We start from the raw sequence: 26,873 nt of genomic DNA on the forward strand, positions 1-26,873 counted from the left end.
AGTCAAGATATCTTGAGAGAGAGAAAAGAGACAGACAAGCTGCTGCATTTCTCAGTGCATTCACAATTAAACCATATGGAACAATTTACTTCAAATGCACACTTTTCAGCACTGTTACCTGCTTTGTCTAATTAGTTTTTCCTAATGACTGTATAGCCCAACACTAACTGCATGGTGATAATGACTCAGCAAGGAGCTTATCATAGCCAAGAGAGAGAATGTATTTTGCTTTTAAACCTCCAAGTTGAAAATGCATTAATAGAAATTTTAGCATGTCCATTATGCAAAAATATGCAGAATAATCTAAAAATGAGCAGTCAGCAAAGGGAAGGTAGACTGTGCTGATGTCTCTGGGTGATATGTACATTTTGCTGTCTTAGCCATTATTGGCAGTTTCTTTTGTCAAAAAAATAAATGATGTTTCCTAAAAAAAAATAATAGGCAATCTAACGGTTGTTGCAGATTTGCAACTAAGAATCTGTTTGACATACCTTTTCTTCAGACCAGCATACAGTGAGTGTTTGTTGCCTATATAATTCTCTTCTGGAAAGCACTGATGTCATGTGAACACTAGAGATTTAAGACAATTAATAATTTATAAAAAAATTATCTGTAATAGACTATTAAAAGTGATTGTATGTCTCTAAATATCTGCATAAATTGTACCAGTTAACTAAAGACACTTATTCTTACTAGTCAGCATCAACTTACCCTTTCCATGCCCAAGTCCTGTTACGGACAAATACTTTGAAATTATTTCCTTGCAAGACTAAATCTTACTCTCAATGAATAGATAATCCTAACATCAACCCAGTCTTCTGAAAACAAACAGACAACCAGCAAAACAAATGGCTGTCCAAGGGGTTCAATCTAATTTAACATTGTAGGGAACATCACTACCCTTGAAGCTATTTTTACCAATAGCTTCCATACTGGCGGAAGTGCTTGGCTTCTTTCAGTGCCAGCAGCATGAAATAATATAACTACTTTATTATATTATGATATATGCAGACAGACTTTTTACAAGGGCGTGTAGAGATAGGACAAGGGGTTATGGCTTTAAACTGAAAGAGATTGGATTATATATAAGGAAGAAATTCTTCATTATGAGTGTGATGAGGCATTGGAACAGGCTGCCCAGAGCAGCTGTGGCTGCCCCATCCCTGGCTGTGTTCAGGGCCAGGCTGGACGGCGCTTTGAGCACCCTGGTCTAGTGGAAGGTGTCCCTGCCCATGGCAGTGGGGGTGGAACTTTAAGGTCCTTTCCAATTGAAACCATTCTGTGATTCTATGATACTTTAGCATGGAGCATGACATCAGATCTGTCTTTGCAAGCCAGAAAAATCTGTCAAATCAAGACTGTTCCCTCAAACAGTCATGTACTACAGATCATTAAGCTGTGTATTTAAAATTTATGCAAACTGTTTGTGACATTGTACTGGACCGTGAGTAAGGGAGAATCTGTGCCAAGACAACTTATCTCCTACAAGGCTAAAAGAGGTCCTAAATACATAAAGGAACACTTGTAACTACTCTGGTCATAAGACCAACTTCAGTATACAGCTGCTTTTGGGAGCCCCAGGAGTGATATTTTTGAAAGCCTGCATGAACCCAAGGGGCTGCCACTCTTATTACTGTCTAGACTAGCATACAGTGCTCCAGATCTTAGGATTCAGAATCAGTGATCTGATTTTTGAGGTCCTGGAGGTCTGAAGGAGTGACAGTCCAATACTAGGATACAAGGAATTGTATACCTCTAAAACTAGAGCAATCTTTGCAGACCAAAAAGGATTTTGGATGGTTCATTACAGAGAGCACTGCTATGCAGCCACAAGTATGCGCACAAGTAGCAGGGGCACATACAGAGTGTTTGAAACCAGTGGGTGCTACAAGCTAAGCCCAGGATTTTTCCATTATTCAAAAGCATGTAGTTCAGGTGTACTGTTTAACAGAGGAGAAGAAGAAACAAAGGGAAGTCCTCTCCCTTTGTGATCTCCCCAGTCCCCTTAAGGAAGGTTGTCGAGCTAGATCTAAACACTGTCACCTAACTGTGGTTTCTCAATTACAGTTTCCTCTCCAGTACAATTCACTGGCAGATTTCTAAATTGGAAGCCTAGTACAAACTCAATTGCCTTCCAAATTGGTCTGCTTGGCACAGCAAGGGAAAAAAAAAAACTCAGATGCCACATTGTTAATCAACCTAGCCCTGACACAACTATTTCCACCGTGAGCTCCACTCTTACATAAACATCACAAATGCCATAATTAGTACCAGCTCATGCCATAGGAGTGGTTCAAAATCTGTGTTATTTGATCATTTTCTTTTGATCAGAAGTCACTTTCAGGAAAGCCAAAAAGAAAGATAAAAGAAAGAAAATTTACTTTGATCAGAACTTATTTTGCATAATCTTGATTACAGGACTTCATCAGTATTTGCAAACTGTAGCAGTGGTATCTGACTTACACCTTGCCATCCTAAGTAATTCATAAAATAACCGTAAAATTAAAAGCCCCTTAACTCTTGGAATTTTAGAAGTATTTGGGATACAGATAGTGTTTAACTAACATTTTCTCCCTTGGAGTTATTACGTTGATTTTATTATTCCTGTCATGTTTTGTCTGTTTAATTGGATAATAACTGCAGTCATATTATTGCCTTGTAAGTACGTACAAGCACTAACAATGTTTATGCAAAGAACTCCATATGCCTTGCTGGTTAAATGGGAACATTATATTTTGAATGCGCAGCAAAGGGTGGTGAGTTGCTTCACAAGAGCTAATCACAGAGGAATGAGCAGAAAACAAGGTGAATTAATGAGCACTCTAATCTCTGACCACTGAAATCTTTGCTGCTAATAGCACAAGTGAGGATTAATGCTTTAGTAGCACAAGGTCTCCTCCACACTTGCCCTACCATTGCTACCCATGCATCATCTTTTTCTTTCTTTCCTTGTGCTTGTTGGGTTAAAATAATAGGGAGCAGAGAGGAATGAGTTTTTGGAGTATAGGCATCAATAGTTTGAGCTTTCCCCTCAACACACTGTGCCTACATTTATTTCAGAACACAACAGGTTTCCAGGTCACATGCCAGGGAAGAAAAGGCAAGCACAGCTTTTTGCTTCCTAATCTGTCATAATTCACACAAAACAGAGAGGTAAACTAGTGACCTCAGACTTCCATCCAGATGCTTCTTATAGGTCAGATTTAAATCTGAATTCTGTCAAAATTCCCTACAACTCCATTGATTTATGTAGCTTATCATTAACATCAAGAATAGATTATAAACATTTCTTTTATCGTCATGTCCTAGACTCTGGAGGCACTGGGTGCAACCTAGGAGAGTACTTTATTTACCATCATTTATAATGAAGTCAAGCACAATCTGAGAGAAGTATTACTGAAAGCTCTCGCAGAGGAATTATCAGATGCTCATGTCATATCACTCAGTATAAGCTTGATTTTCATCAGTTTAATACCTGATATGTAGAAGAAGCCTTTCCAGAGAGTTCCAAATTGTCTCTCCCAAAGAAATGGGAGAGTGTTAAAATTTTAATGACAATATCCATATAAATGCTCTTTTCCATATATATATATATATATAAGGGAAAAGTTTCTCCTACTGTATACCCAGGCAGATTTAAAAGAAGAAAATGTTGACACCATCTCAACTTATGTTTTGCCCCAGTGAGCTCATTCTACTTCACAGAAGTCTGAACCCTGCCAGAGAAAACTGAAATGCAGACGATCAGTCTTCAAGCACTAATGTAAATGATTGGTTCTGACACTAGTAAAGTTATGTTTTTCCCTCCAGGTTACCTGCTTTTCACATAGGCAAGGAAGATTAAAGACATAAGACTACTCCTTATTGTGGGGAAGCAATAACCTGCCTTCTCAGAGTGGTTTATCTCAGAACATGGGCGTAGAAAAAACACACAAAAAACTTGCTGAAGTGCGTTGTTTTGTAAGAGGCTTCTGTCTTTGAAGTTAGAATGTTGTTCAGGGAAACAGTTTCAGTATCTTCTTTAAGAATAAAAGAAGGTGTATCCTTAAATTCATGGTAACCAAGTAACTTCACTGGTCAGTGCAAAATGAAAATCAGAAAATGTCCTCATTTGTTGATCTAAACCCTGACCACCTACAGTCAAGTTGTAACTGCTATAAATGCAAGTACCAACTAGTGAAAAAAAAGTAAGAATTCCAGAATCTGGAGCAAAACACATAAGGAGAATACTCCATCTGTATCTCACAATCAACACAAAATCTCTGGATAATAGGACAGATAATAGCAATAACAATAATAATAATATACTAGAGTGGTTTAAAAAAAAAAAACAATCTTCCAACAGATATTTTGCCAAATACCTGACAATGTCACTAGATGGGCAGCTCTCTCCCTTCACAAGGCAAGGTATGACCCCAAAGAAATTTCAGGTCTTAGTTCTATGAAGTACTTCACAGTTCCTGGCAATTAAAAGCATCCCCAGTACCATACTGGTCTCATGTTTACTATGGTACCATAGAATTACTTTGATTTCAAATAATGGAAACTAAATCAGCACTAGGAGACAAACCATTTCAATGACTGATATCCCTTCTGGCATTCTCTTAGAAGGTTTCACTTAAGAAGCCGATTAGGTGAAGAGGAGAAAAAGTGTGAACTCATGGTTTCTTTTCCACATGAACAATTAGAATCAGCAGTAAAAGGTTACTTTGTTGCAAGGGAGTCTTGCATTTGTAAGATAATAACCACATTCCAGAATCCTAAATCTTAGATAAATATTAATGTTTTCATTACATTGTATTAAAAAATTAAAAGGTATGGTGCCTTACTAACTGCAGGAATATGGTTTTGTCAATGCATCATTAACAGATATTTGCTTGATATTTAGCATAAGCTAAAGAAATGTATTTCTAATCTCTTTACCTGCCACATATTTCATTTATTTGCAGCAGTACCAAAGTGTCCAGTTCAAATCAAGCCCATTAAAAGGAAATACATCTGTGCTATCAGGTGGCTGTTCTAAACAGTTATGCTCTTAGAAAAGGAACTACTGAGAAGTAAACAATTTACCATGCCAGTTTGTATGGCTCTAGGATTCAATGTCTGTACATAACTCTTTTATGCGAAATAAGAGAAGTTACATTCTAAAAAAAGTTTTAGGTCCTCATCTCTCTATTTTCTTCCTAGCAATTGTCTCCCAGGAAGAATAGAGCTGAGCAGATACATAGCCAGATTCTTAGAGTGGTTTGTATGGTATGCTTGGGAACCTTCTACAAAACCACCCCAGTTTATTTTTAGATTCCCTTAACTTTATTTATTGATTTAGGAGGATATGAGGAATGGAAATAAGTGAAGAGAGTTTTATAAAAATGGTATCTTTTATTAGATTAGCTGATACAGCTTGAAAAAGCAAGCATGCTTTTGGGCACAGGGTGCCTTCTTCAGCAAAATCTAACTCAATATAGGTCATTTCAGTTTAACCTTATTATATTGATGACAACGCTATTATGAAATAACTGTGGAGCTGAGTAAGAAGAGAAGTATGTTGAAGTTTCCTTTATTTTGAAATTTCAAGCTTCCACATGAAGCCAAATAAAAAGCCTTGGTTAAGATTTTGGGGGAAAAAGCACAGGATTTCTTCTAACCCCCTCTTCCTTCCCCTCCCATGCTCATTACTCCTTGAAACCTGACTCTCACTGTTGCTGCTAATCTTAACTCCTACAAAAACAAGTTATTCTAAAATCACTGTACAACTGTAAAGACACTACCATAAGTAACATTCTACATTTACTAGACACATAAAAGAAATGGTGAAATATCGTTTTTACACAGTTGTGTTCCTCTCCCAGTTTCTGTTAGAAAAAGACTATGAAAACAGAATGTGGGAGATACCCAAATATGGATTGCTAGTGCTACTGTGACTGAGAAACAAAGTGCAGTGAACCAAAGACCGCCACGTAGCTTCACTATTTAAAGATCTAATAATAAGAGAACGAGCAACTAAAAACGAAGAGGAGGAGAGGGACCCAAAGAAGACTAGAGAGAAACTGCTGAGCTCAGTAGGGAAATGGTCAGGAGAGAAATAAAGGCAGGCTGCCTGAATGCTAAGATGTGTAAGGCTTATAAATTGATGACAGTAGAGAAAACACCAGACAGCAATCCCATTAATATGTGGAGATCAGCCTCTGTGGTGATTCCTGGCAATGCCACTGGTAGCTTACAAGTAGATTTTTCCACAGCAAAACATAACTGCATAACTAAGCAAAAATACGTGATTTTTTTTATAAGCAGCAGAAGCCTAAGTCAGCAGTATCAGTCAAAATTATCCTAATTAATTTACAGCTAATTAAATGTGCAAGTCCTGAAAAACCAGGCATTTATTAGATCAACCACAACAAACAAGTCAAGCACAAGCACTGATTGTTGTGCCAGCACAATGTTTTTACTAACCTGCACCAAATACAAGACTTAGCTTTCTTCTAATTCTTTCTGAGTCTGCTGCTAAAAAACTTCCTGATAGCAGGACCATGAAAGCAGCATTTGGATAAAGAAAGGTTAGAGGTTCTGCAACCTGTCTCAGAAAGACCATGATAAGCACACAAAGCTGCAGAAAAGAAAGCGATGCTGTTGGAAGAAGAAATGGTCCAAGGAGGCATCAAAGCTGATGCCTGTAGGACTGCATGGGAGGAACGTGGACAGTGTCACTTTGTACAGAGAATGACACAATTCTGTATTTTCCTTTCCATTCTGTCCAGGCTTCAGCTTCCACCAACGTTCACTAACAGAAAATATTTCCCTTCAGTATTCATTAAACAGAAAATTAACAGAGAAAAGTTCTGGCTGGTTTTATTCCTATCTCTGGTATTAGTGAGCTACAGAAACTGCAGGCAAGTTACTTACCACCTTGTAGTAAAGACACTGCCTAAAACACTGAGGGAGAAGGGAGTGTATTTCAAGTGCCTCCAGAGGCTGCTAAGGAAAAAAACGACCCAATATTGCCTCTAGACTGGAATAGAGAGAGAGGTTTGCTCAGCTGAGATACGTCTGGTCCTATCTGGGATTACTATAAAACAGTATTGGAAATGGATATGGCCACACTTCCCAGCTCTTCTCTGCCCTCATTGTCATACACGTACTGGGATTAATGGTATGGGGATTAAAGTTTACCTGTGAGCTAAAAGAAACAAAGGGTATCTCTATATCTCCTCTGCTTTTGTACTTTTACTTCTCTTAGCTTTGAATTTCCCATCTGTAAAACAGGACCAAAATAGTTCTTTACTGTACCTACATGTGTTACTGTGGCTTTGCAGCTCAAGTACTGGAGAAGGTCATGTAAAGTGCTGCTTAACAAGGAAGACAGAAGCCATAGCTTTTTATTCACTGCCTTTCATCCTACAGTACTGTGGCTTCGCTAACCTAGCTGGTATGATCTTCTTTAGCGAGATGTTTCATTTGTGTTTTGACATATGCTTTTCAAGTTGCATCATTAAAAACACAGCTTGTCTTTTCCATGTACTATTGGCAGTCATTTTTACCATTTGAGCAACCACTTTATTTTATTATTGTGAAAGTTCTGAAAATTGGTGCAGATAAAAAAATGCTTTAAGCTGAAATAGAGAGGGAAGAGATGAAATCTTTGCAAAACACTGCTCATTAGTATTCTGATCTTTCTATCAAGCACCTGGTTAGGGCAGCAGAAGCACAGAGGCACCACAGTGCTGAGCAGGGCATCATCTAACTCAGGAGTATTGCCCTGTCTTCTGAAATCTGTAGCTCAAGCAGGGCCCCAGGCACCTGGGATGAATCTGTGCCTGAAATGGCATTCACAGTCATGAACACCTGGAGCAGGAGCTGCTCTCTTTCCGGGCTATAGAAACCACTTCATTAGACCCCTTGCTTACCAGGAATCTGATACCCAGCACTTTGCTGTTAAGAAACTGGGATGGCCTAAGTCCCCAGCTTCCCAAAATGCAGAAAATGGAGGAGCACCGGTGCCCTCTGCAGCTCCAGAAGAGAGGTATCCTACTTTAGAATATGTCTGCAGCATCAAAACATCTGCCATCTTCAAGGTGTCCCCAAACCAACAGATGTAGGACAATCCACTATTATATTAATGGCATTTTCATTCCTTCCTGCTGAATTTGCTCCACTGTGCATGGAATTGATTAAATATTCATAGCAACAGTCAAAAAGGGATAAAAGCAAACTTGGATATAGCCCAGCAGCCAAAGTAGTCGTGCTTAAAAGGAAAAACACCTGTGTTTTGGGCTTCCTTTTGCTGATCATTTGAAAATAAATAATCAAATGTTCAGTAGAGCAAGGGTCTGAAACTCAGCATATTACCCCCTTAGTTTTCCCCACCACTAGGCTTTCTCCGTATTGACAAACACAGACTTTCTGTAGCCCACTGAAAAAGATTTATTCCACAAAAATCAGAGTTGCTTTGCTAAAAAAACAGCAAGAATGGCTTTCAGCTATCCCAGGGTATCCCACACTTTGGCATGCGAGTACTCAGGTGGGGTGAGGTAGCTTAAATAATTTCGGGAAACAGAAAGAATGGGACACAGGATGATTATTCTAACCATGGCATTATTGGGTGAAAGAGAAGGATGCTATAGTTGTGTGGACTTGACATGCTCGGAGAAGGCCTGCCAGCTTAGACCAAGCAGGCAAAACAGACATGAGAACACTTATTTCACGAATCTCATAGATGCAGTATGAGATAGTTCAGTACTATCAAGGTGGAGATGTCCAGAAGAAAAATTGTAGGTAGTTGGGAAACTGCAAGATAATTAATTTTCATGTAAGAACCACCTTCCCCCACCAAAAAACCCTCTCCAAAACACACAAAGAGCTTTTACCTCATTTGGAAGCTCTTTGGGCAAAAGCATTTGATTAGGCAAATTAAATTTAGAACTTATGTGTCTAGGGTAGAAATTTTGTATCTAAAATCTGCCTGCCTACCTAAAGGAAACCATTACAACAAGAGAAAAGCAATGCAGAGAAAGAGACATGTGTACAATATATAATTAATATTTAATCAAAATTGAAAAATAACAGGTCCATTGACTCAGTTTTGGAGACTATGTAAAGTGGTAAGGGATACGGACCATCTTGTTGTAAAAGCCATGTAACCGGAGAGAAGAGCCCACAAACACTCAGACTCCTCCTGGGCCTATTCCTCACTTCTGCCCAAGGGTGGGTGTATTTTTACCTTCAATTAACAAGAGAATTCTGGAGCTTTCTAGCATAAACAGCATGTGTCACATGACATAACACACAAAATACATATGGGCAAGTACAGAAACAATTAAAAACATGGTAATTCTTGAAGTCTAGGCTGAAATGGTAAGAGGTGGGTGCTAATACCTGAGACTGTCAAATACAGCTGTACCAGAGAGAAGGAAATAACCTCCCTCAGCACTGCGCGCTACACACGCTGAACTTTACTACAGTATTAATTGCCCTCATTTGTCAGTGTTGTAACATACAGAGTACAGAATAAAATCACTTAAGCAATTCAGTCCAAGTAATTAGCTATTCTACATCATTTCTATTGTAAAATAATCTGGTCTTTCATTTTATGACTTGGAATACCATTCACTACCAATTTAGTGATAATATATTAATAATTGTGCAATGTTCCAAACAGTTTCAATAGATGATGTCATGCCCGCAAAACAGCTTATTATCAAGAGAGCAGATCCGAGATGCAAATCAGTGCGAATTTAATTATGTTAAAATAGACAGATGCTCTGCCATTCACTGAGCTGTCTATTAACGACATTCAATAAAACATAAATTGATTGCAAGTTGTTACACACAACCTCAGTCTTATAATCTGCATAAGTTACCCCTTTCCTCTACACATGCTCCTGGCTTCATAAACAAAATAAGGGCATACAATGAATTCCAGTTGACTTCAATCCAAGCAACAGTGTACCACAAAAGGAGCTTTCTCCCATATATTTCTTTTTTATTGTTATTGTGCCATTTTCCATGCTCAGCAATTTGCTTTTGGGCTTCATTCCGTTCTTTTTTTATACAACTAGCCCCTAGGGTCACACGATTATATCTAAAGCTCTCTTTTTATTTTGGAAAAATGCTTCTAGGTTTTATGTTTTTTGAAAGAAACTTGAAAATGTAAAGACTTAACAAGCCAGAAAGCAAACGAAATAATTGCCTTTTTTATCTTTACTATCTCATCATTTTGAACGGATTGGTTTGTATTTCCTAAAGGATTCAGAAATTCTTGACTTTCAGTGCCACATTAGGACAACACTGAATCTAAACATGAAATTCTCTCTTCAGAGAGCAAATTTTCAAAAGGCATAGACCTGCAAAGTAGGACAAGTTCAAGAATTTGAGAGTATAAAACTCCTCAGGTTGAAAATACTGATATATGCAAAGTGAACCATACACATACTCTTATAATGCTAAACTATATATGAAAAACTTTTAGGGAAAGAAAGAAATTACGTTTAAGCAGATTTTATTTGACTGCATTTAGAACTATGGATAAAACTGGAAAAATAGAACTTGTTTTCTTTAAAAAACAAAGGTACCAATATCTTAGTGACTGAAGAGAGAGTTGCTAAAGCAAGAAAATATTTTGATGATGACAAGAATATTCATTAAAACCTGACTGGTACCACATAAATCTAAGTAACAGCAAGCTGACAAAAATATCTTCTGAGCTTTTTCTCTCTAAGATAGGCTTTTCCACACACACATCTCCTGCATTTGAAAATTGCCTCCATCTAGGTGAACACAGCTACAGCACCCTGTTTCATTCTTGCCATGACACCACAGGAAAGATGAACCAGGTTATTTCTTCCCTCCCCAGAACTGCCTGATTTCATTTTTTTCCTCTGATCTCTCCTAACCCCCAGTGCCAACACTGACAAGCATCTTACAGTAAGCAGCCCTTCTGGACTTAAGTAGTCAGATGTGAATCACTATTCTAGCCTTTTCTGCAGCTTCTCTCAGCTGTTCCAACAGTATTTGGCTTCAAAAGATGTCTCTCTATACATTAAGTTAGGGAAGTGTCTAGGGATTGATTATTATTAGTGTGCTGTAGATATTTTTTCCTATTCATCCTGTTTAGTTTCTCTTCATAACCTGGAAGACTGTGTAAAAGGTTAGCTACGTAAGCTAATTAACTGTTATCAAATCTGCATTCTGAAGAGGGATCTGCTTCTTATTGAAAGCTGCAAGGAGGTGACTTCCAGTTTCTTTGAGCATGCTAACTTACACTGGGCTTTAATTAAGAAAATTCTTTTAAGTTCTCATCTCTTTCTTGTGATAAAGTGAGGCATCCCTTATTGAAGGGTACAGGAGTGCCAATAAACACATATCACCATGCTGTGGAAAGTTGTATTTGATTTATTGTAATATAGGAAGCATGAATGTTCAGGTTTGTATTTAATATGCAAACTTTGTCTCCATAACTTCACACAAAGAGTTTCTATTAGTAAGGCTGAGCCCAGATAAGTTGGTAAGGCTTTTGGATATTTCTTTTACAACATTTTTCAGCCTTTTAAGTGTCTTCTCACAATCATCTACTGACTTTCAGCTTCAACCTATACTTTCCTGACCCTGTTCCTAGAACCAAGTTCCAAAGCTTCCAGCTTCTACCCTGCTTCAAATCATAACCAGCTGCAAACATATGCAAGCGTACAGCAGACATCATCTTTAGGACTGGTTTTCTTTTGTTCTTCTCTAGTATTTTGCTGAAATCAATAGTCTTAATGTGAATGGAAAAGACATCTGAGACAAGCTCTTCTACACCAATTTGAGGTCAATAGACAGCTTCAATTAGGATTGGAAATACGTACATTTTCTCTTGTGGCCAAACTATTCTCTCGGTTTCAGGGGAGTAACTCCACCAACCTAAGTCCTCATTGGCAATCCTGTATGACCAAAATCTGCACTATATGCATTAAGAGAATTCATGTAACAACCATTTAGCTGAAAATTAATGTAAGTTAGAAAGATTGGTCTATTATTTATATTATTTTTTTTTTTTATTTTAGCAAAATGGATATATTTCAGTATGTAGACTTCAGCTGGCTTAGGAAAATAAACTCCACAACTATGGAAAACATGTATTCCTGCTATGCTTTCTCCAACATAATAATGTGTAGTCTCAGCAATTTCTTGTCCTCTTTGGGAAAACTGCAAAGACTCAGTGTATTGTTATCTACTATGAGTTCAGCATCTGCTTATGATATTCTCAACAGGAAAAGTTGTTCCATTTCATCAACTACAGATGCAATTATAACAGCAAAGCCTGCAAAATGTTCAGATTGGAGAGGTTTAAGACTAGCAAAAAAATCTAGAATGAAATGTTACTTTTGTCATTAAAAAGATCCCTTGGGTTCTTCTGTTCAGAACCTTTTAGCCTGAGCATGTCATGCAACTATAATACTTTGTGCCTTTGTCTCACCATCCATCTGAGCCTCTCCGTTCACTCTGCAAACATAACTGGATTAATTATTCCAAGAGGGAAGCACTATGCAAAATGCAAAAGCAGAAGACCCCAGAGGCCACACTTGCACACTAAGCTCTGTATGTCTACCACTGTCCACACACAAATATGCTAGCACTGTACGCGCAAAACAGAAATTTGAAGTTTTGAATGGTAACACGCACATTGTCAAAATAAACAAGAGAAAGTATTAAGATTTCGACCTGCTAATCACAGTAAGATCTGAGAGTTTGAGGGGAAGTTTCAACGCACAGTTCAGGAAGGGTTCAGAGCCATATTCACCACAGATAAAGGAAAGAAAAAACCCACAAGCAGACCCACACCCAAAGACTTCTTTGCCACAAGGGTGTATTGCTGGCTCGTGTTCAACTTGGTGTCCACCAGGAACCTCCAGGCCCCTTCCTGCTTAGGTGCTTTCTGGCCTGTCTGCCCCTAGGCTGTACCGGTGCAGGGGGTTATTTCTCTTCAGGTGCAGGACTTTGCAGCTCCCTTTGTTGAACTCATGAGATTCATGTCAGCTCATTTTTCCAGCCTCTTGAGGTCCCTCCAAATGGCAGCACAACCATTTGGTGAACCAGGTACTCCTTCCAGTGTTGTGTCTGCAATCTTTCTGTGTGCACTGTGGGCCATCAACCAGGTCATTAATGAAGGTGTTTAACAGTATTGGTCCAATAACGACCCCGGGAGAGAGAAGCAGACACCTAGTATTTTCCTACTGCTGAAGTAATTTTTTTCTGTCTGAGCCTTAGTTTCACCTCATTAAATGCCTAAAGATGACACACTGCAGGATTTACAGAATCACCAAAGAGACTAGGTCCCCAGCTTCCTTTAGGTTCAGCAACCTAATCTTTGGAGATACTTTGAAAATACCACTGGCCCCCTACCTGCATATTTTGGTAACCAAAACCTTAGCAAAAATCTAGCAGGAATCATGTTTTAAATGAAACTCCAGCTCCTAAAATTTTTCTCACATTTGAAATTTTCATTTGTACTTTGACAATGGGCGGTTAGTCATCACTGTCCTCTTAGAGGTGACAAATTGAAACAATAAGAATCTGGGCAAAGTTTCACAAAAAAATTGTAGCTGAGCCAGGAGCTGAACCTAATCACGTTGATTTAAGCGTCATTCCCTTCAGAATTAAGTTCTGGTAGGACCTCTGAACATACATAAAAGTTATGCAGATGGAGCATATATATCCATTCTCATTACAAATAAAGGAGAAGTTGGTTTTGATTGAAATAGTTTTACTTTATCTTAGGACTCCTCCTTGCTCCCGAGTTTCTCCAGCTCTGCCATTCTGCCTCCTGATTCTCATACCAATACTTATGTCTGGTTCACAAGTCTACTACAAGCTGGAGCTGGAGGCTGGTGGGCAGCAAAGCAGGAGACATTTGTTTTGTTTTTCACTTGCTTGATGCTGAGCTGAAATGGTTCCAGCTAGGAAGTCCAGACCAAACAAGACATCTGAGACAGTACAGAGGGCAAGTAACTGAAGGACAGGCTTCAAAGCAGCAAACTGGTGGAAATTCTTGTAAGACAGGGAACTGTTGCACACCTCCAGCTTATGCAATCTTAGTAGATCCTAAGATAGTTTTTCCATCACTAATTAAAACTACCAAAAATTCTACTGCCAGTTTTCAGTGGGATGCTTCTGTAAAGATGAATAAGTGTGAAGTTACAGGAAGCAGTGTGGTTTCTGATCAGCTTGCAGTTAGTTACTCTCAAAGATAAGACAATTTACTTGAGAAGACCTCTTCTTATGTCTTGCCACAAAGTAGTGGTCAGATTTAGATAACAAACTGTAGAAAGTGATTAAATTTTACTGTAGCAAAGGCTAGGGCTTAAGTAACCATTTTTATTGCAAAGGAACAAATGAGTCAGGGCCAAAATCTGATCCAGAATGTCCAAGTGACTACAGAGCCATCCAGATGGCTGTAGTTAAAATACAAAACAGATAAAAAAACCATCATTACTTCATTTCTTTTGGTCTGCTGCACATTGTTGCTTTGCCCAGTAAACATTAGCCCACACCAGTGGTTTTTCACCTGTGGCCCACAGATAGGAAAAATTCACAACTAAGGAAAACTCATCAATAGTACCCAGGGAGACTGATAAATGCAATTAACAAAAGCAATGTCACAATTGCTAGGTCTAAACTCCCTCTGCAGAGGTTTCCACTGGAAACACACAAGGGTGTACACGTGAAAAAGGTTCAAAAATAGCACCCACACTTCCCACTCAGGAGAGAAAAAAAATTTCATTGATTAGAATGCTTTTATTCTTTTTATATAATTTATATTTTTATGAATATATATGTTTAAAAATATATAATTTATAATTAATATAAATAAGATTAGAAAGCTTATGAACTGGAGAAAAACATTCAAACCCCTGCTCTGCTATGCACTTATGTGATCCTTAGCAAACCAGTCACACTGTTCTCAAGTCTTTACCTGCAGAACAAGGCATGCACATCCTTATCTCTTCAGATGCTTATGAGAACAGCCTTAAAGATGTGCACTTCAAATGGAATACTGTCAATAGGTGTCACTAGATGGAGGAACAGCTGCCAATGGAATTTTTTCAGAAATATTCATAAAAGAAGCTACCTGTGATTATCAGTGGATCAACTGGATTTACCACATGTGGAAGAAGTAATATAAAGAAACAGCATCTAGTCAACTGTGTAGTCATTTATGAGACAGCTATGAAAAAATGAAAGATTTTTGTAAAAAAATACAAAAAAATCCAAAAGTATCCATCAACTGTTATACATGAGATTAATCACAGGATAAAATCAGTTACTCTGTATTCTACTGCTCAAGCTATTCTATCAAACCAAAGAGCCTAGAGGAAGCAAGAGAAAAATCAATCAGCACCTTAAAATGATTTTGGATATGCTCAGTCACGGCGTAAAAGAGATTTCAATTTGCATTTGCAAGGAAGAAAGTAGTTATACAGGAATTTGTTGTTTCTAGATACTAATGAATGACATTAAAATGCCTCCCATAACCATTTACAAGTTCAAAGACAGTCAAAGCTTCCAGTATTTTAAACAGTACTCCACAGCCTTTTCTGGGATACTATATATCTCCTCCTCCAGCAGAAATGCCAATGCAAAAAAAAACTATCAAAAGACCTATCCTACTCTGTGAATTTCCCTGTCTGTATGGAAAAACCACCTCAAAAGCGGTATACACTGCAAGATGTTGCCAGTGGGATTATTACAGCTAGTAACAACCAAGGATTTTGTCCCTGATGTCCAAGATGAAACATACATCTACCAAGTGCACAATGATAAAAAATAAAATAACATTTAAAAAAATAAATCAAAGTAGTAACGTAAGGTACAAATTTTTTGCAATGCACTATAAATAACACTGAGTATTCTGAGGGCTTTTGTCAATACAGATGCTTCAAAAATGCAACTAGTCATTGAATCATTCCAGGCTGCTAAAGACTTAAACATTTGCCTTAATCCCTGTGCAAGTTCTCCTTGCCTCATGGCTGTACTGCAAAGTCAGAAATTCATGTCTGAACAGGCCACTCCGAATGCCAGAGCAGGTGTTACATAGTGTAGCCTAGACCATTCAAAAAATGCAAATTGCACGATTCACAGTGGACAGGTAGGATGGCTTCCAACACCAGCACCCATATGCTGAAACAGGCATGTTTTTGCCAGGGTCAAGACTGATCTGGTAAGGGTGTGCAAAGATAAGTGTTTGTGAAGCATTCAGATACTGCAATGATAACCACAAATAACAGAAAAGTGATGACAAAAATAATCTCACTCCTAAAACATTTTCAGAAGCAATAAAAGTCTCACAAGGGATTATTTTGATTCACTCAAAATAGGTGAGTGATATTCCATAAAACACACAAACAAAAGTAATCATTCAAATCTGTAAAATAAAGTACTGCAATACATCATATTTAGTCAGCACCTTTTATCTAAAGTTTTCTGTAGCAATCTTATTGCTCATTTCCCTGGTGGCTACATTACTGCAGTGGAATCATATGGGTCTTCTGTAGTGAAGGTTTCCTGAGGTTTATCTTTGAAAACAGTATGCCCTATCACTGATAAATTTCTCAGAAAATGGTCTCTGCATCTTGGGCAACACTATTAGTTTCCAGTTCTATTTCAAACCACGTAATATATGCTGTCTTCAGTAAGATGACAAGTCTTGGAATAACACGATTTTCTCAGTAGAAAAACAGGAAGAATATAAAAAGTCTATAAAAGCAGAAGGTAATGAAGAACTTCAAATGAAGCATCTGCAAACTCCCAAGGCTATTATAGATAATTTTGTCATTTTGAAGGGGATGGTGCAACATTTTATCACTCAGGTTAGATAGCTCTCATTTTGCCCGCCAAAGCATGACTGCTTTTAATACCATATATGCAAATGAAAACACACACCTAAAAGCTACATACATGGTCAATCAACGCTCATATTCAAACCAGAAACATTTACCCATACATTTTCTTGAAATTCTGAAAATGTTAATGCTTCTGGAACTCAAAAACTTCTCTAACCAAAAGATTTCAAAAGGAATAAGGTTGAAAAGTTTGCTAATAAATTGCTACAAGTTGCTGATCCACTTAGCAACACTTCTATCGTAATGCAATTCATAACCCAAACTGCATTTCAGAGTCTGTTACATTTCCATAATGAATATAGCTATTCCTTCACAGTAGGTTTATAACAGTAAAGTTCAGCAACTTAGCTAGGAAAAAAATGTATAAAGAATTCAATTTAAACATTAATTAGTGGCTTGTAAGCTTCTTGAAAAGGTGTGTCTATCTGATTTCCAACACAAGTGTTTTCAGAAGAATTCTGCACAATGGCTATGTGCACAATAATAATCCTGAAAATCTTTAAGGAAATAGCTGATCATACGCCCAAAATATACAACTCTGCCAAAATTCCAGTCTACTACAGCTTGTACAACAACAAATACTCAAGAACATTACAAACAGGTAAAAAAAAAAGACCTTTAGAAATGGAAAATGGCATGGTCTTTTTTTAATTAACAGTCCATGTGCTCATGTGCGAATAGTTGTACCTAGTCTGGGACCTACTTACTTACCTTTTCTTGGACCTAGCTATCTTCAACACCAATTTTGGAAAGAAAAACTTGAAAACTCAGAAACTGTCATTAAGCCAATTAGGAAGCAAATTGTTTCAAAAAGTTACTAAGTAGATAAATTGAAGGAGAGATTGATAGTATACAAACCCAAGGAGAATTAATTTCTACCAGCAAATTATAGATTTCATCAAGTACATGCTAGCACATCTCTTTCTCTCAGCCTTTGGCAAGATCAACAACCATATCTTATCTCATTAACTATCTTTTCCCTATTCCCTGTATTTTGTCCCAAGACAAAACAAGGTAACATCTATACCCAAAATGTCTGGGCATAGATAGGACCAGAACAGTCTCAATATCTCCAACACAACATGCAAGTTATATCCATGAAGTTAAATTTATTTGCCTGGCAAACCCTTCCTTCCTTCATGTATTATCACCTTTGTCTTACAAAATTTGGTGATGATTAACAGAACACTGCAGAGGTTAATGTCTAATAGATTTAACAGAAGGGCTTGAAGAAATGTCCACAATGCCTGAGGCTTAAGTCCTGACACAGAAATACATACACATACATATGCTTTACGTTTCACCACATCAAATATTATACAGGATATTTTCTCCTTGTAACAATGCCTCTAGGAAAATTCAGCTCAAGAAACCCAGAATAGAATATGTTAAGATCCCTTACTCAAGTCAGTCTTCCTCTATCAGCTTGTAAAAAATGGTTTCAGCTCTGATTATATTTCTCCAGCCTTTACCAGAGCTACATTCATCCAACCAAGAAACAGAGAGCCAACACCTCATCCTGAAAGTAACAAATCACACAGAAGCTGAGTATTGAAAATACATCTGTAATCCTTTGTTAGACTGAAATTTATTTACATGAGAATCCATTCAATAATTCTGAATAAAAAAAGCCTGCAACTGAAAACGAAGGACTGTTCACATGTGATTTCTCAACAAGAAGAAAGGACTAAATACTCAACCCATCTTTAGTGCCATTTATAAAGTAGTATGTGATTCATTATTTTACGTCAAATACTCACTGGAAAAAAAAGTTTTACACTCCAAGTGGTTAACCTTTTAGACATGCTTTCCTTCTTGAAGATTTATTTTAGCTCAATGGTTATGTGGGTGACATACTACTAAGAAAAAAAGATTATCACAAATTTGCAGCCTAACACTGCAGACTGGTTAGCTTTAGATTATACTTGATCATGGATTTCAAGCAAGGATCCAAATAGGGGCCGGTGCCTATATCACAGTTACTATGATTGGAAAGAACACAACGTTCAGGAGAAGAGACAAAGCCTGGCTGCTTCAGGTACACAGGAACTGATTAGTTTCATATAACACCAAGAATATTCAGCAAGTGTGGATCAGTCAGATTACTCGTATGCTTACACCCAATGATGTGCACCAACACAAAGAATTTACAGTTTAAATCCACTACAACACAGGAAAAGTTGAAAATAAAGTGGAAGCATGGGGCCGTTTTTCTTGTTAGAATTTTACACATGAAAAATCAAGTTGATGTAGACATCAGTATTCAAAAGGGCTACTTGAAAACAGTCAGTCTGGAGACATTTTTGTTCTCATACAAGTAATAGAAATTAATTTCTTAGTTCAATGGTTCTGTAAGCTACCAAGAATTTTCTAGAAGTGTGAAAATGAAGATGATCGTTATCTCCTAGGAGACAATAATCTTCAGTAGGATCATCCTTCTGAACATATTTAGCAGCTCTGTAGGGTTCAGTTGTTTTACAGGAAGAATTCAGAGTTTACCTGCCCTTTTAAATGTTTCTGAAGGGTGGATAACAACTGAAGCTTTTATACAGCTTTTGAAAGATCAGTGAAATGAAATTACTGGAGAGGCACCAATACAATTTACAATTATTTCTTCTTTAAAGACTCCTGACATAACGTAGTAGCAATACAAATTTCTTCAGAAACCTTCTTATTTCCACAACCAGATTTCACGCTTTAGTCTTTAGAGCCATACTGTCCATCAACTCCACCACAAATCATATAAGAATTTCTCTTTTCAAAACAAAGGTACACATTCAAAACTCCCAACAGAAATCTAAAGGTCAGGCATTTACATTTTCAGTAATTAGTATCTTTCCAGCAAAAAAAAAAAAAAAATCCCATGTGTCTATTCAGCACATTCCTCATTATTCTAACATTTTTTTACCCTTTAGAGAACAGAGCATGATACATCTAGCCTCTTTTAATGGGAACATTGGTGGAAACCAGTATTAAACAGAGTAGTTTTCTCCTAATACTGAAACAAATAGTTTATCATTTTAAGAATTGTTGGCTCATCTAATAAACACAGGTTGTAACATTTCCTTCCGCTGGAAATGACCTAAAGAGCCGCTCTTTTCTCTGCAAGAAAGGATTGCTCTTATGTATCAATCTTGAAATGTGTCAGACACTTTTGTTTCTTTGACCCAGGCTAATCTTAGATCATCAGCCTTGACTCTGGAGAACATCCTTACGAAAAATCAATCAAAGTGACAGACACGGAAAGAGGACCAGATCAAACAGCAGTTACCATCAGCGATTAGACAGAGCATTCTTGGAGGCTGCTGCCTGTTACTTGGCAGCCCTCTTCCCGCTCCGGACCAAAACGCCCCTGACCAGAGCAGCAGGGTGAGCAAGCCAAGGGGCAAGCATGACAGCCTGCCGGGGCTTGCACCTGCCTGGGCTGAACAGACTCAGGTTTTGCATTTGAGTTCACTAAGAGGCATGGGTTTTCATACTCTTCCCTTTCAGATAGTTTATTATCAGCTTGAGTGTTTTCATATTCCCAGCTCGCTCACATTCCTTTGGAGCTGCTTTGCCCCGAGTCAGGACCCAGTTTGCTGCAGTTCACATTGTCAGGGTTATCACCGTGCATGCTTTATATGACATGCTGGAGAGTCAATACTCCCATCATTTGCCAGATGGCATCTGCAGAACAAGCAGCTCAGGAACCTCAGACAGCTTCATAAACACTGTCCCTCTGTTCTTACCGAGGTACTGAATGATTCACAGGCAGAAACGCACCACGGGTGGCTCTGTGCTCCCTCACCTCGAGCCTGCTATTAACAATTCCAAATTTTTTCTAAAAAAGTAGTAAAGATAAGGAAGTAGAATAAGAGAATAGAATCATATAACAATTTAGTTTGCTGTAGGCATCTGGAGGTCATCTGGTAGAAATCCCTTTGCCCTACCAAAATAGGGCTATTTATATAATACAGGAAGAATCTACATCTACAGAAGATAAACTTACACAAAGTCCCATACTATAATATCCTTTATAGGACATAGAAATTAATTGAACTTCTAACAAGTGCAAACAGAATTGACAGTCCCAGTGGCTGACCTAACCATAGGCTTTAAGTGAAAATGCATTCAGTCTCCCTTGATAAGCATTAACAACAGTTGCCCCAAGTAAGAATTATTTCCTGCGTCACACATGGTCTAAGTACCAGTATCCCAGAGACAGAAGAAATGAACAGTTACAACAACAAGTGTTTTACTTTGTGTTCCTTCTTGCAAAAGGCAAAGAGGAAGCTTCATTCAGTGATACCATAGCACAGCTAAAGTAGCTAAGAAGTTGTGTCATCCCACTCTTCCACATACAGTCAGCAGCCAAATGAAAAAGACATTTAATTAAAACTCTCAAGTCAGTTCTTTAATTTTGGAGTGCTTCCACTGAAATACATTCTCTCATATAAAAAGAAAATTATAATCATCCAGTATCGTGGGACCCACTGACAAGAGGATCAATGGACTTTCTGATGCTGCCTGCAGATTTTATTAGTACTCTATTAAAAAATACTATTTTAAAATTCTTTTAATGACAGAAATACAGTAAAGTCAAAATACAAAGTGATGTACAAGCTGGATTTGAAAAATGCATAACTCCATTTACTGAGAGAATTTTACTATAGCTAAGAATATACCCTGCCACATTTTTAATTAAATGCCATGAACCCAATAAGCATGATATCAAGATCAAATGCCAGGTACAGTCCAGATTATCCATTTGTTCTAGCGCAAATAAATTAAACCAGATTCTAAACAGAGATCAGGATCAGATTACAGCACTCGAGTTAACTGCAAATAGCTTTTGCCGTTTGTGCCTACAAACCACAGCTATTACACCAAGAGCAATATTCAAAAAATTGGTTATAAAAAATTTTGGAGGGAACCCTGTGGAAAGCTTCACCCTGATAGAGCTCCCTGGGCCACCTCTTCAGCTGCATTTTCTGCAGATACATACCAAGTACATTTTGAAAAAGATGACAACTTCAGATTTATCCAGGGATCAAAGCTCTCTCTATGGCAAAGCAGATTTAGTAACTCCTCTGAAGAAAGATCTTGAGGAAGTTAGAGAAGCCACTAGTGTCTTATGAGTAGCACTTCCAATGACTCAATTCCAGCACCATGCTGTGGTGCCCTTTACTTGTTCCATTTCACACAAAGCCTCAATCACAGTATTATCAGGCAGATAAAAGTTACATAAAGTGGGCTTAGACAGAAGGACAGTAAAAAGAAACAGATTATTTGTGCTCCTCTTGCTTGCATCAGTACCTGGAGCGTTCCTAACTCAGCTCCTCCGGGAAGGGCATACAGAAGACAAGGCTACAGCTGTACCCAAAATCGAGACTGGGCGGTTGGTAACAGAGTGATGAGATTGCCTGGTGACCGTACAGAATTATCTTTCAGCATAACTCACGAACACAGGGGCTGCACCAGCTACAAGCAATTCTGACTTCAGCCTTCCTATCAACAATGAGACCCCAGTCCTGCTTCTATATGAATCGCAGAATGAGACAACCATTATCTTTAACCGTTGTTTAACCATTAACCCAGTACTGCCCAGTCCACCACTAAACCATGTCCCTCAGCGCCACATCTACAGGTCTTTTAAATACCCCTGGGGGTGGCGACTCAACTAATTCCCTGGGCAGCCTGTTCCAATGCTTGACAACCCTTTCGGTGAAGAAATTTTTCCTAATACCCAATCTAAACCAATCCATTTGCCAAAAGGAAGATACAGGATTTTATGTACTTTAAACTGGTTTAAAAGATACTGCAACAAAAATACAAGTACATTTTCCTGGCAAAGATAATATCAGACGCATGGGAGCTACTAGCTCAAAGATGCATATTAAAAATTACTAAAACAGAATTGGGAGTAACAAGGCACCTGGCCTCCAGGTTTAGCAGATTCCCAGGAGACATCCCTTCACACCAGAGTCTTTTCGAAAGAGCATGCTGAATTTATAACATATTTAAGGCTGAAGAGCCACACAACATGATGTGCTAGGGTACCCTGTTAGTTTCAGAAGGTGCATAGGACACAGGTTGGAGGCAGAGGGAAGCGGGGGAGATAAACTCTATGTTTTAGTTTATTAGGGGTTTTTTCCTCCAAAATTAACTTTAATCATTGTCAATAAATTGTCCTCTAGGGGAAGGGGGTGGGGGGAGAGTTCCCAAAGCAGATTTTAAAACTTCAGGTTTTTTTCAGCTGCTAGATAGCATCCTGAACAGCTGCTCCCAGTCATAGCACACTTACCCCTGCCAGGCTGCACACAGACCTGGAAATCTAATGTAAGAGGATTGTACAGAGAAAAACTCCACAGGCTACTTTTAAGGCTGATCTATTACTCTAGAGGTGAACAATTTAATTACAGTTTTTACTGGAATTTTGCAATTTTACTAGAAGTTTTACTTTTATGTTTGATTATGTGATAGACCTTTGTCTCCAAAAGAAAGGCTGCGTGCTCTGTGCAGCTTGCTGCTATCTGGTATTTTACATATGCAATGGGTAAAATAACATGGCAGCACAAATCCTGCAAAATTTTGCAAATAATGTGACTTCTCAGTTGAAATCTTCATACCAATTTATATCCTTGTATACATTTAGGAAAGCATGATGGATAACATGATTAATTGCAAATGAGTACAAGTTGTTGGAATATGACCGTCCAATAGTTAGAAGCTTTAAAACTCCCAAATTGTTTCTGCAGCTGCTGAATCTTCTTCCTAACTGGTCTTTTAAGAAGATTTCACTCTAGAAAAATTAAATGTCTCACTTTGCTGAGTCTTTTCAGTAATTTAAGCAATAAAAGAAGTTCATTATGCAAGGTAGATCACACATGTTTGAAAGCTTAATTCTCTAGATATGACTTTTAACAGGATATATACATAAGTTCAGCTAATGTATCCCTGCAGAAAAGTGTTATGGCTCTGAATAAAATGCCTTTTGCAGGCAGCAGCTGGAGACCATATTTTCTAACGTGCAGTGCATGGAGATGCAGGGCTATAGGATTACTGCAGGTCATATTTGTGCAATATAGTTTAAGATAATCAATTTTTGCTGCTTACTAACAATTGGCACTTTATAACTTAACAGTAAGTCCAGGTTCATTTGTAGCCCAGACACAAGACAGCAAACACCTTTGCCTCACAAACCCTTGGCTCAGTTCATCACAATGCATACTTCATGAGGGCTGATGATCTCATGTCTATTCCTTCTCTTCTGACACTTACCATGATCTGTGCTCTCTCTTGTCTGTCTGACCTCAGCACTTATCACCTCAACAGCTGTGCCTATTCTCCCCAAACCAGTATTTCTCTATAAGTAGCCTTCATCCCTAATGCTATTTGGAACAGGGAGATGTGGTGAAACTGATAATAGGATTGTGAATTTTGTCAACAACCTTTTTTCTTTTTCTCTTTTTTTTTTTTTTTTTTAAATCTGTGCAAAAAACAACTGATAAGGAGTATTTACCATCCAGAGGTTCTGTAGCTGTGCACACTGACCGGGGCTACCTCTGGGCTCTCACATTTCTAAATATTCAAGATGCTTCATGATCATATTTCCCTATCATTCATAAACTACAATCATGAGCTTCATTTGCCGCTTGGAACTAAGTTTAGACTAAAGACAGACATTTCAAATCAGATGTGTTTTTTTCCTGACTGAATACAAACTTTAGGCTGATGTTCAGTGTTTATTTTTAATGGATTCTGAATGCTTTCATTAATTCAGGAACTCAACTGATTACACCAAGAGAAGAAGGACTTATTTTGCTAAATATAATTCCTGCTTATGGGATTTACAGAGTACCCCTTATAGCTGGGGAAGGCAATAGGATTGTGAGCATTTACCATCCTTACAGGGTGAGGCCATAACCACTGCCAAATTCCCCAGGTTAAAGCTCTAAGGGCTGATCACAAATGCTAGCCTGTGTCACATCCTGAACGACAGATAGGGTCTTTTTACATGTTAAAATAGATTGTTACATTAGATCTTAAACAAGCTTTTCTCTTGATACTCGTGTCACGTGTAGCTACGACTAGAAAGCAGGATGTAGTTGCTGCGTTTATAATTGCATTACTCAGATCTTAATAAAAGTGGAGAGCATATGCAAAACTACCTATTCCTGCCGTGAGCTGCCAACAGTTTGGCTTTAGGAAATCCTTGGAGAAGAGCACGCTGTATACATGTTCTCGTGAGCTCATAATCTAGCAATAGCAACATGGTTGGGCAGCAATATAAAACCTTACAACAGGAGTATTTGTAATGTTTTGAACCAGCTTCCAGCCATTTTGAAAACTGCTATTTTTACAACACAAAAACTAATAACTGTTCTGGATTTCCTGGAGCGAAAACAGTATTATTTTTCAATAGCTTATTTCACAGCATAAATTCCCAGCAACCTAGGTGGGACAAAGCCCCTACATGATTTTTGTTGCTCTTCACTATTATTTCAATAGTTTCCTGTATGAAAGAAGAAAAGACTACCGGCATTATTACCGCAAGAAGTTTAAGTACAGTCTCATCTTTTATTTCACGTTAATGGAATCACAGAATCACAGACTGGTTTGGGTTGGCAGGGACCTTAAAGATCACCTAATTCCAACCCCCCCGCCACAGGCAGGGACACCTTCCACTAGTCCAGGTTGCTCAAAGCCCCGTCCAGCCTGGCCTTGAACATGGTCAGGGATGGAGCACCCACAGCTGCTCTGCGCAACCTCTTCCAGTGCCTTATTTCTTCCAACTTGTCTTCCACACCGGTATCCTCTTAGCCAGTATACTGCTATATGGCCTCTAGCCTTAGTTCACAACTCTGAGCAACTTCTAAGAATTTAATACTCCTTTATAGAAGTGTTTCCTCACATTCACCCACTCACCAGGGCCCCAGGGAGAAAAACATCAAACTCTCACAAGTTGTTTTGCTCTACTAGAGAGATGACAACCACATGGCAAAGATTTCCTGTCGAGCACTGAGCCTTGCCATAAAAAACAGAAATTCCTTTACATCCCTCTAGTCCTACTGTTTTTATTCCACTTACTGCTAACATTAGGAGATATGATTATTATTTTTTTTTTCCTTTTGGAACTCATCCATGGAAATAGCAAGACCAACAAAGAAAACAAGATATGTCTAATGCAGAAAACTCTGAAGTAGCATTGTAAAAAAACCCGAAAAAATCCTGTTGATTGAACATATATAAGTTGGTTTTAAATGTCCACATCTCTTTTCACTGACAGGGATTGACCAACGTGACAGAGTTGCATGCAATTTTTGCAAACAGTTAATGAACACATTTCTCAGGAGAAATATAGCACATACGGACGGGTTGGCTGGTGATGTCTGCAGTACGCATCAAATACATGTGCAATAAAGGTAAAAGTTTGGCTAGTGTCAAGCCCATCTACACATCTCGTTTTCAGAGACCCCTATTCGCTAATACTATGAATTCAGTCTTTTGTGCTGAGGTATACCTGAGTTTCATAACTTGCATAACTGATCACAGGCTGGAGTCTGAGGAATAATACAACATTCACTTTCTGAATTAAAGGATCTTCTCTCTAATAGAAACAAATATAGCTTAGTTATTCCTGTGTTCAGGTTTTATAAAAGGAGAGATAGCACTGAAACGCCAGCACTGCATTTGAGGAACAGGCAACCTCTCAGGGTGCATTTACGTGCTGTGGTGAGCCTCACTGAGACACAAACACTCCATGACAGCTATGGTATTAGTTTCTCAAAAATGTTTCATCACATGATTCAAGTGTGCCATAGAGCACATTTCTGTATTTGTTTCAACAACAAAATTGTGTCATGGAAACATTTAGAAGATTAATCAGTAAGAGGATTTTTTAAGAGATTCCTAAATGTAGGAAGCCTGCTGGTTTTCCAACATGCAAGTATCCTGCTGAGAGGGAACAAAAATGCTGAACTACAGTTGGGACAGAATTTCTCAGTCAATACACCATTC

General features: G+C 38.2%; 1 protein-coding gene across 1 annotated transcript in view; it reads left to right on the top strand.

Moving 5' to 3' along the window:
* PEX5L (peroxisomal biogenesis factor 5 like) overlaps positions 1 to 26,873 on the top strand; it is a 117,021-nt gene that overhangs the window by 26,820 nt on the left and 63,328 nt on the right. The window lies entirely within an intron of this gene.

The sequence above is a fragment of the Falco cherrug genome, chromosome 11, assembly GCF_023634085.1.
Source record: "Falco cherrug isolate bFalChe1 chromosome 11, bFalChe1.pri, whole genome shotgun sequence".
Taxonomy (NCBI): domain Eukaryota; kingdom Metazoa; phylum Chordata; class Aves; order Falconiformes; family Falconidae; genus Falco; species Falco cherrug.